This window comes from Penaeus chinensis, chromosome 2 (genome assembly GCF_019202785.1).
Source record: "Penaeus chinensis breed Huanghai No. 1 chromosome 2, ASM1920278v2, whole genome shotgun sequence".
Classification (NCBI taxonomy): Eukaryota; Metazoa; Arthropoda; class Malacostraca; order Decapoda; family Penaeidae; genus Penaeus; species Penaeus chinensis.
Window position 1 is genome coordinate 14,070,726 of NC_061820.1, and position 7,500 is coordinate 14,078,225.

The following is a 7,500-nucleotide window of genomic DNA, read 5'->3' on the forward strand; positions in this document are numbered from 1 at the left end:
AATGTTAGTTGATTCTTCGATAAATTGGCTGCTTCCGGCGTCGAGAACACGAAGCGCACGCCCTGTTGTCTCCTCTGAAGAGTTTTCATGTGGAGTAAGAAGGAACAAAATTCTTCCGAGAGTTAGAAAGGAAATTGTTACGAACCGCAACTAGGGAACCGCAGAACCACGCATAAAAAAACAAAGACGTTGAGGAAACTGCATTTAAGACAAAGACATAACGAGAGAAAACCAAGGAAACAAATCCAACAAAAGGAATAACCAGATAAACTTTTAGGCCCGGCGAACAAGCTCTCAGTTTGCGAGCAGTTCAGAAGGCGATGCTGCAACTCCGCTGCCCGGTACGCCACCGCCACCCACGTCTTTCTCGGAGTTGCCATATTACTCCCGACGACGTGTGCTGTGCCGGAGTTTGGCATCGCGAGGGAAGTGCAGCGCAGAAATCGAGAGGTGGGAGGGGCGTGTGTCTACGAGGAAGTGAAATAAGAGAAGCAGTAGGACTAGTATGTGTGTCTCTCTCCCGTGTCTCCCAACCTGAGCCGCCAGGTCCGACCTGTCTGATACGGAACACGCCAAATAAGCCTCACCGAGAACATATAATAAACTTCATATCACGTTTGGTGTAGGGTTTCTGATAGTCACCTGACGAGCCCATCAGGGAGTTAGCCATACAAGGGTCTCAGGACTAAGCAGGAGTTTAGGGTGGGAGCCACAAGGGTGTCTAGAGGTGGGGGCGGGGCCGGAGGAGGGGGGGGGGGCAGGCTGTTGCAGACGCGTCGTGACGGGGCCGAGGAAGGCGCACCAGGACACTGGTCGCCTGGGATACGCCATCTGGGGTGGGAAAGGAGAAGTAGCAGTTTACCCTCGACGCTAAAGACGTTTCGGACTGTGTTTCCCATTGTGTTTGAGGGAGGATGCTGCGCTCGTCGCGGAGGAGGACTCGGTGAAGATTCGTGGGCCCTCAAGCGAGTCCTCCGCGCGCCAGGTGTTGGGATCGCTGCTGGAAACGCGATATATGGGACAGTTTAAACGTGTCTTTATCCCGCAGCATCTGGGCGGTCGGCATCGTTAACTCGGGACGTCTCCGCATCAAGACCTACGATAGGATTATTCTATTGGCGTCCTACAAAAGGCCAGAGAAATCCTGGTGTGCAAAAGGAACGAACCGGATAAGCCACCCTAAGAAAAGCACATTCCTGCATGAAATGAAGCACTGCAGAACGTACAGAATTGGATTCGCTTTGGCAAGACCGCACTGAGCACAGATCGTCAGCGGGAGTACTCTCTGAGCGCGCGAGGGGGGGGGGGGGGGGGGGGCTCTGTCTCACCCGCGCGTGTGTATTCAAGCCGGAAAAGTCATTAGCGGACAGCAACGGGCTGCCTTTCCTCCATACAGGTAGCGCCTCCGTCGGTTCTTCATTCTATCCTCTTTCGTGGGCTAGAAGCCTATGATACATACACAGATTAATGCATATGTACATATATACTTACACACACACACACACACATGGATGTGTGTGTATATATATATGCATACATATATATATATATATATATATATATATATATATATATATAATATGATATGTATATATATGATGCATATATGATCTATAAATACATACATACATACATATATATATATATATATATTTATATATGAATATACATAAACATATATATATATATATATATATGTATATATATCTATATATCTATATATATATATATATATATATATATATATATATATATATATGTATGTACACACACACACACACACACACACACACACACACACACACACACACACACACACACACACACACACACACACACACACACATACATATGAACCGTTATCACATTAACAAATGTAGAAAAGGTATGAATGAGAATTAATATCTGTGTGTGTGTGTGTGTGTGTGTGTGTGTGTGTGTGTGTGGATGTACGTATGTATGTATGTATGTATGTATGTATGTATGTATGTATGTATGTATGTATGTATGTATGTATGTATGTATGTATGTATGTGCGTATGCATGTATGTAAGTAAGTACGATTGTATTTACATCAGGAGAGAAGCAGAAAAAGAAAGAAAGAAAGAAAGAAAGATGATCTTAAAGTCAAGTCGGAGAACAGAAGCCCTCTTTAGCTCCTGAAACACAGTCTCCGGTTGTGGAAGGAGCGAGTCGTCAGCTCTGCGTCGGTGTAGGAATGGCTCTGCGAAAGAAGCGAGAGAGGGAGAGAGGGAGAGAGAGAAAGATGAAGGTGGGAGGAAGAAGGAAAGTAGAAGGCGAGGAAGAGAGATATAGGAGAAGATGAGAGGGAAAGAGGAATGAAAAGGGTAAGAGGGAAAGGGAAAGAGTACTGAAAAAGGTGAGAGGGAGAGGGAAAGAGGAATGAAAAAGGGGAGAGGGAGAGGGAAAGAGATTGAAAAAGGTGATTGGGAGAGGGATCGGTGAAGGTGTGAAGGCGAAGGAGAGGCGAAGAGAAGGAGAAGGACTTGAGAGAGAGAGAGGGCGAGGGTAAAGGTGAAGGACAGAAGGTGAGGAAAAGGAGAAGGAGAGAGGTCGAAGGACAAGTGAAGGAAGGCGGGCGAGGGAAAGGTGAAGGAAGGGTGTGGGAAAGACGGGGGGGAGGGGGGGCGAGGGAAAACGAAAGAGGATAAAAGGGCAGGAGTCTTTTCTCTTCTTCGCTTTATGCCAGAAAAAAAAAAGCCGCTAGTGTCATACAGGGAAAGAAGATTATAGCTTTTTGGTTCAGCAGCAGGGCAGGGAAGAGAGAAAAGCGAGAAAATAGGAAGGGAAGTTATTCGACAACGAAGAAAACTGACACGGAAACGCTTTAAGATCAGAGAAACAGTGAAACGAAGCAAAAGGTGAAAGAGATGGGAGGCGCTGGCTTGGGAGAGTCATGCGGCCGTGAGTCGTGAGGGAGGGAGCCGATGGAGGAGGTGAGTCGAAAGGATCTAAAGAAGGGGGTGAATGGGGGTGTCTGGAGAGAGGAGGAGGGAGGGATGAAGGAGAAAGGGGGGGTGTAGAGGGCAGGCTGTTTCCGGGTCACACGCAGGTGGTTTGACCCGAGGTGAACCCACAGGCTGAAGACGTTGCTCCGAAGAATCACGCACGGCCCTCTCCCCCTCCCCCCCTCCCTCTCTCCGCCGAGACAGGAAGCCAGCAGTTAAGGCTCGCTGGGAGGGGGGAGGGGGTCGTGGGGGGGCATGAGTAGGGGAAACGACATGCGCTCAGGGTATGAAGGAGGCGACGACGGAAGCGACACGCCCTTGGAGAAGTCAGTTCTAACGAACCGAAATTTAAATGGATGGAAGTGACTAAGTAATGGTATCAGCACATCGCGACGCAAGGAGGAAGGATGGAGGAAGAAGAGGGACAGGGGGAAAAGTGGAGAAGAGGAAGAAGGGGAGAACGAGAGGAAGAAGGCAACTGCGTGCAGAGAGAAGATTGTAGATCAGTCTTAAGTGGCCCCGATTGTCGTAGGAGATAGAAAGAATGGAAGGGAAGGACGGAGAAAATGTCGGGCCGAACGAAGAGGAAGGACAGAGCCGAAATCCATAACATCGTGTGCGTTGCTGTTAAGACAAACGTTCTCGTGAATCGAAAATTACCACACGAATACGAACAGTGAAAGACTTCCATTTCTATCGGAGTATTCGGGAACTTTATTTATACCGAAATAAGGCGCAAAACAGCAATTTCCGAATATCAAAATGAAGGAGCCAGCTTAAACATTTTCAACAATATCTTTTCCTTTATACTCACGATCCTTAAACACCAACGGCAGGAGAGAAACTCCACTCGTAGAACAAATTGAATGCCAACAATTAACGGTCATAAAATGCACTGACGGGGCAAAAATTAAACCCTCCAAGGTATGATAAAGCCAAGTCCATCAGCGCAACGAACAAAAACAACGGTTAAGCGAAACGGGTATTACTTTTAGCGTAATATCCGTGTTGCGGGGAAACAATAACAGCACCATAACTAACGGAACGGACCACCACCATAAAGAACAAGTCGGGGAGACGAACCACCCAAGCAGGGGCATCTCACAACGGACACGCCGCATACCCACCAAAGCAAGGGCACCGAAAAACGGACACGCCGCATACCCACGTATCTTCCCCGGGCATCTTACACGGGAAGACGGATCGGGAGAGGCGGCCCAGGGCAAATATTTACCATTCCTGCTGCAGGGCGTGCTAGGAGACGCGGGGTGCTGTGGGCGGCGATGTCATTCCCAGGGGCTGATGCCTAAGGTGATGTTCTCAGGGGGTGATACTTTAGGTGATGTCTAAAGGGATGATGTCATTTCTAGGAAGGTGATGTCCCAGGTGGAATCCTTCTGAGGGGATAGATGTCTCAGATGATGTCGCTCTGTGGGAGAGGACGGCGATGGGCTGATTGCGTGTTTTTCATCGGCTCTTACAGGACTTCCGGCTGGTCCATTCTTTGAATTGTGAGAGAACGAGAGACAAGGAAATACTTATAATAAGACAGTTGAAGTATTAATAAAAGTATAGGGTGCGTTCGTGTGTGTTTAAATTGTGTTGTATATATATATATATGTTTCAGTTTGTGCTTGCGTTTAAATCCATAGCAAGATTGCAAAGCATATCGCATACTGCAATATTTAAAGAAAATAAGCACGCATAAGAGAAGTATAAACTGCTTTAAATTGCCGCATATATCTGAATGGGCAAATCTATTTTGCCAACGCAGTTATAGCATTTGTAAGCATGCACAGGAGTAATGTCTTAACAATATCAAATTCTAACATTCCGAGCCATGCACGAGTCGCAGAGCTTCCTTGCATGAATACCGCCTGCGAGCCATTATACTGTAGACGAACACTGAAACAAGAAGAGGCTTTGACGACAGAGAGATTCATTCCGCGGGTTGGGATCACGAAATCCTTTCCGGTAAGAGGACAAAGTTCAAGTCTTTTACCTTATCATTCACTATTCATAACAAGATGCGCCATGACGTAACGATAACTCCGTCACTCCATCCGGGACGTGGTCGTTGCGCAGTACGTGATGCGCATGTGAGAACGTTGTAGGTGCAGCCGACTCGGGCAAGCACGGGCCGGCAACAAGGGGTTTCGCACGTAAGCAAGCCGGGCGCGGTAACGAAGGGAAGGCAAGGCCCGCCGCGGTAAATGAGGTGCTCAGGGCCATTAAACACTGCTCGAAGCAAGCGGCAAGGAGTAGAACAAGGATGCATGTGTGTAATTTGTATGATACTGAAGACAGGTCATTAAGGAGGTCTGTGATTTTGTCTGTTCGTCAGGTGTCACGCAGTTAGGATTTCTGTTCCCCGCCTCCCTTTCCTTTACAGCCCAGTCCCCGAAACACACCGCGCATTAACCCCAAGGGAGTATCCTAATGACGATCCTTCAAAATGTCTGGCTTTTCCTGTCCTATCCTTATTAATCTCGCACAATTTGATACAGAAATTTCCTTAGGTGTCCTTTCTTTCACTTTGTTCTAATCTTTTACATGGGTTAAAACTTCGTTTTATCAAGCTTAACGGAATGTCTGAAATAAGTCCTAACCAGTGTTTAGGCCTAATCCTGAGGAAAAGAACCTGCACTTTCATATTCAGTCAAGTGAAACTCAGCATGAGACCAGCTGAGCAGGTACCTCTATGCTACAACCGCGGACTTGACAGGTACACTTAGGGCCTAGCCAGGGCGGAGGTGCGATGATGTAGGCGCATTTAGGCGTAGGCCGAGCGAGGGCCCCCGGGCGATCGTGTGGCCGGAGCCTCGGGTAGATGAGGGCGGCTGATTGGGCGGAGTTATGATGACTTTACGAACCCTGGGGCCGAGGGCGGCGGGAGTGTGGCAAGGATTAGGATCATGAAAAAGAATTAGACCCATCCGCAAGGCTGGGTAATGACGCAGACATCATAGATAATGGTATAGAATTGAATTCGTTTCTGGCCACGATATATAATATCGGCACCCCATTCACTTCGGCGGCGTGGTAATAGAATGTAATTAGTAAGAGATCGGCATTCACCAAAGAAACCAAAGGCAACTCCGTCACACCTAATGTAAAGAAGGTCGGACTCACGTGTGTATATTTATCGGTGACCACTGAGATACACCAGAGACACACAGCGCAGTGACAAGTTCCAGAGGCGCCACTGAACACAGGGGGTCATGAGGCTAAGATGGAGGGCACTTGGCCTTTCATGGGGGATCGGATTTTCAGTGACACAAACCAGACACGGCTTTCTTATTCAAACTTCCGGATAGAAGCTCTGATATCACAGTCAAACAGGATTTTACACTGATTTATTTGCGTGTCTGTGAGTAGTTCCCGTTTTATTATGAATGTGTTTTTGATAGCTGGATGCTCTCAGCGCTCTGAGAACGTCATAGATTTGCAGAGTGAAGCTTAGTGAAAGCATTTTGTGAATGCCCGAGACTTTTTCATCGGGTTTCGAATTGTAAAGAAACCGAGCATTCGTTGTTCAGTTCAGCAGTCTTTTTGAGATTCCGCCCTATTCATGCTACACATGGTTGACCCTTGCCTGGAGGGAGACTACAACTCATGTCAGTGTGGCATGAATATGAAACAAGGGAAGAGAGGGCGCGGCGAAGGATGGAAGAGGAGGAGAAGGAGGAGAAGGAGGAGGAGGAGGAGGCGGAGGAGGCGGAGGCGGAGGAGGAGGAGGAGGAGGAGGAGGAGGAGGAGGAGGAGGAGGAGGAGGAGGAGGAGGAGGAGGAGGAGGAGGAGGAGGAGGAGAAGGAGAAGGAGGAGGAGGAGGAGGAGGAGGAGGAAGAGGAGTAGGTGGAGAAGAAGGAGAAGGAGGAGGAGGAGGAGGAGGAGGAGAAGGAGGAAGAGGAGGAGAAGGAACAGGAGGAGAAGGAGGAGGAGGGGGGGGGAGAATAATGATAATAATAATATTGATAATCATAATGATAATGATAATAATAATAATAATAATAATAATAATAATAATAAAGATATTCATAATAATGTTATTATTATTAATGAAAATATAAGGCGAAGGAAAATGAGTAGAAGAAGGAGAAGAAGAAGAAGAAATTAGAAAAAAGAAGAAGCAGGAGAACCTGGATGAGGAGAAGAAGCAGGAGAAAGAAGAGGAGAAGAAGAAGGAAGAGGAGGAGGAGGAGGAGAAAAACAGCATTGGTTGTTTGGATAGAAAGGCTCTTCATGTGAAACAAGAGAGGAGATGAAAGGATAAGTTTAGGTGCGGCGGTGAACAGGCGCTTGTTGCGGGGATAAAGATACACCAGCGTGTGTTAAGATGACAATGGCAGACTGGTAGGGAACAGAGGATATGCGCGTTGGGAAGCATGAAGTTGGAACCAAAAGTGAGACTAGATGAGGGAGAAAAGAGGTAGAAAGAAATCACTAAGATTATGTTTCTAACTTCCTGAGTAATGAAAAACGAAGGGTGAAAAAATGGGGGAGTGGTTGTAGTGAAGGTGGTGGCAGAGAA

General features: G+C 47.3%; 2 protein-coding genes across 3 annotated transcripts in view; one reads left to right on the forward strand and one right to left on the reverse strand.

The window, feature by feature from the left end:
* The window catches only part of LOC125034198 (fibrocystin-L-like), a gene marked incomplete in the record, with an annotated part of 1,068,345 nt that overhangs the window by 997,656 nt on the left and 63,189 nt on the right, over window positions 1-7,500 (reverse strand).
* LOC125035473 (glutathione S-transferase 1-like) overlaps window positions 1-7,500 on the forward strand; it is a 66,362-nt gene that overhangs the window by 45,164 nt on the left and 13,698 nt on the right. The window lies entirely within an intron of this gene.